Genomic DNA, 4,143 nt, shown 5'->3' with positions numbered 1-4,143 from the left:
ATGCAAAACACTCCTGGAAGAAAGAATGCCTGTGTAATGACTGTGCTAAAAACGTATCATTTCTAAATATATGCTATCAGTTTCACCAGGAATTGGGTCCAGGTTTGTAAACAGTTAGTCAAATAATAAATTTCAGAATAAAATTACTCTTTACTTTAGGTAAAGACTTTGACTATTTGATTACTATGAGAAATGCTTGTAGTCTTTGTTCCTTATGTCTTACATGCCCTCAGTTCTTTAGAAACCATTATGATATATTACTATCGTATCCCTTTAAATGAAGTATTGAGTATTGAGTATATTGCTCAATATATATTGAGCATATCAAGTCCTCTGTGGACTGTGAGTGAAAATGTTAGGGCTTCCCTGGTGGCGCAGTGGTTGAGGGTCTGCCTGCCAATGCAGGGACACGGGTTCAAGCCCTGGTCTGGGAAGATCCCACATGCCACGGAGCAACTAGGCCCGTGAGCCACAATTACTGAACCTGCACGTCTGGAGCCTGTGCTCCGCAACAAGAGAGGCCGCAATAGTGAGAGGCCCGCGCACCGCGATGAAGAGTGGCCCCCACTTGCCGCAACTAGAGAAAGCCCTCGCACAGAAACGATGACCCAACACAGCCAAAAATTAAAAAAAAAAAAAAAAAAAAAAAAAGAATCCTTTCTTTAGGTGGCTGTCTGTCCAGATACAGTTATTTGAAGAAAAAAAAAAAAAGAAAGAAAGAAAATGTTAGAAAATCATACTTATACATCTTGCTGCTTTTTTGAGTATAAAGAAACTGCCTTGTTGCTCCTGAGAGGAAAGTTGGACTATGTGGACGGAGGTAATGCCCTGTTACTGGAATTTTACTTCTAGAAAGGGAAATCTTTGGTAAACAAAGTACAAATGACTAGAGAATATATTTGTCCAGTCAGAAGTAACACACCAACATTTTAAATCTTTCCCCAAAGAATTACAACATCACCAGGAGGAGGCGTAGGTTGCCTTGCGTGTACTCTTTTCACAACTACTTTGATATCAGTAATTAAACACACATGTATTGAGTAATGACCATGATGTCTAGGACTGTGCAGGGCAATAGAGATGCAAAAATTAAGATTCTTGTCATCAACTTGCTCACAACCACTTGGAAAACTCATGATTTTTCTCAATAATATTATGTTTTCAAAATTTTAATCTCATCATGATCCTTTCTTGCTAAGCCTTCAATGTTTACCCTTTACACCTGGAATAAACTAAAACTAGACACCACGATTCACAACAGTGCAACTGACCTAGTCTAAGTTTCTGGTCTCTTCCACCATCTCCTCAACCCTCACTCTGCTCTTTCAGGTCTTTACATGGTCACTCCTTCTCACAATGTTATTCTCTGTTATATGTTTCTTCCTCAGCGAGACTTTCCCTGACCATGATATTTAACAATCACTTCCCACTCCACACCCCTAAGTCAGTGTCTATCCCCTTTCACTGCTTAATATTCTTTATAGCACTTATCACTACCTGAAATGTTTGGTTATGTTAAGAAAATCCCAATGAAATTAGGCTCCACGGGGAAAAGACTTTTTGGTAACTGCTGAATTCACATTGTATAAACGTGTGGCTCACGGAAGGTGCTTGATGAGTATGTGTTGTGCGAATGAATGACATTCTGGAGAGGTCTTGGCCGTTCAGCATAGGGTGCCACAGTCCTCCACACAGCAGTAGTTTCCACACAACTGCAACAGTGGAAAAAGCTCAGGAAGCCAATCAAAACGTTTATGGAAAACGTTTTCTCCAGTCTCCCATTAAATGCATATTTATAAAATGTAATTTGGCACTTAGACGTAGGAAGAGTTGCAGAATTTCCCCTCAGTTAAGACCTCAATACTGAAAGACTTATCTAGACATGGGATCTTTCCCATGAACTTACACATCAGATGAAGTCCTTAACATTCATTTCTTGAATATATTCCTAAAAACTTGGTTATAAAATCAATTTTTACAAAAAATTTTTTTGAAAAAGTAGTGAGTTTTGGTAAATAGATCTCATATTAAATGTGATTTTTATAAAAATATGTAGATATTTAGAAAGCTGTGTTTTCATGTCAGAATTTCTTAAAATAGAATGTATCTGTAATAGGTATATATGTTGTAAAATTAAAGTGGCACTTCTGGTTATCTTAAAGCATGGCTAGGTTGCAAACTTTACAAACGCTTTACAACAGTGTGCCAAGAAAGCCAATTTCAAAAAACAATTTGGACTAAAGGTACACACATGTTAAGCCCTGAACCACATGTTGTTTAAACTACATCCCTCTTATTTTAAAGACTGCACTTGCAAATACTGAGGGTGCATTGAGAATGTTTATTATCTACCAGTTTCCTTTTTAGCTTGAGAGACAGTACTCAATGTGATAAATTACCTTTCTGGTAGAAAATCCATTCCAGAGAAACCCTCTGAAGTGACTACCTGTTAAACTAGAAGATATTTAAAATGAATACATTTTATAATGAGAAAAAGAAATTGAAAGGCGAAGCACTGAAATAAAATGCCTGATGGTTGAAGGAAAAAATGAAACTGGATAACATGTAAAATTTACCTTTTTGAGTCATGCTTCATTAAAAAAAAGATATAACAGTAGAGGTAACATGAAATGGTAAATGTCATGCTCAAGATAGGTTTTTGCTGTATGTAATTATGTTATTTTAGTTCATATGATTAAACTGTAGTCTTGTAGATTGCTTTGGGTTAACTTAAAAAAATCTGATATTGTAAACTGAGTTTTTGGGAGGACATGATTCGTGGATAAGCTTTGAGTTGTACCACTGGGAAACCTTCAGATTGAATTCTTCCATTTTCCATCTACCCTTCAGGTTCCTCAGAGCAAATGTTGTTGAAGAACATACCTCAGTAATATTTCCTTAGAAACAGCCACTTCTGAGTGGAAAAATATATTCCACCTATAACACCTAAATAAGTTGCTTCTGTATAAACCTCTCTCTTTCCCTTTTCCACCTCCTTACCCATCCCCCCCACCCCAAGTCTGTCTGTCTCCTCAAACTTCCTTCCTGACAAGTTACCTTTAAAGTGACTCAATGACTGTTTTCTCATTCAAGTCTCAAGTCAAATGCAGTGGAGTTTGTCAGAAGGTAGTCACTCCTGGACTGTTGTAATAAGAGAAGCTCTCCTAACTTGAAGTTTGCAACATAAAATCTCTCCAGGGAGAATGAAATGGCAGCTGGGAACAGCACTTTAGGCGCTGGAAGCAATATAGCAGCTGTTAGTGGACAGCATTCCTCTTATAGACGTCTATGTGATTTTCTTAGCCAGGGACACATCTGCAGGGCATTATGAATCTGCCAGAAGATTAAAAAATTCATTTATACTTATCAAAATGTCTGAGGGAACTATTTGAAGTGTGAGAGCCCTTTGTAGCTTTTACGAGGAGGCCTTTTCAGAAGCAAGAAATGTCATGTATTACAAAGGCCAGTTTTAAATTCAAACTAAAAAAAAAAATCTTATTTTAGGACCTGAATAGTAGAGTGAATGTTAAAAAGTGAAAAAAAAAAGTAGCATTCTTCTAACAAAATGGCTATTAGTAGAAAATTATCAGGAGACCAAATTCTTTGACCAAATTCTTTTAATGTTCCAACTTGTGTTATCATTTATGTATTTATTTCTCTCTGTGAATGTATACATATATGTACACATATATATTCTAAAATAGTACACACCTGAGACATCTGCTCAAATGAGGATAATTATGTAAATGATATTTACATAGGACTTTTATGTTTTTCAAAAAAATTTTAATTTAAAATTTGAACTTCAAAATAGAAAGGTAATATAGGGCAAATATTTTTGTTTTCATAGTACAGACTGGGAAAACTGATGTTGTGAGAATTTGTCTGTGGTTCTCCAAAATTGCCACAGCAATTGAATGCAATACTTCTAGTTCTAAGTCAACACAGGACCCAGTACAGCACATAATATAGGGTAGATGTTCATTTCTTTTACATTAAAGAGAAATATGTTTAATGTTAAAAATTTCAAGTGATGTGTTAAAATTATAACATGAAGAATATAATTTAATAATATTACTTATATAGCATTGGTAAAACATATAAAAATATTGACAATAAATTTAGATGGTATGTGGTTTTTGA

Source organism: Balaenoptera borealis, assembly GCF_965194805.1.
Source record: "Balaenoptera borealis genome assembly, chromosome: 4".
Lineage (NCBI taxonomy): Eukaryota > Metazoa > Chordata > Mammalia > Artiodactyla > Balaenopteridae > Balaenoptera > Balaenoptera borealis.
This window is presented reverse-complemented; position numbering follows the sequence as displayed.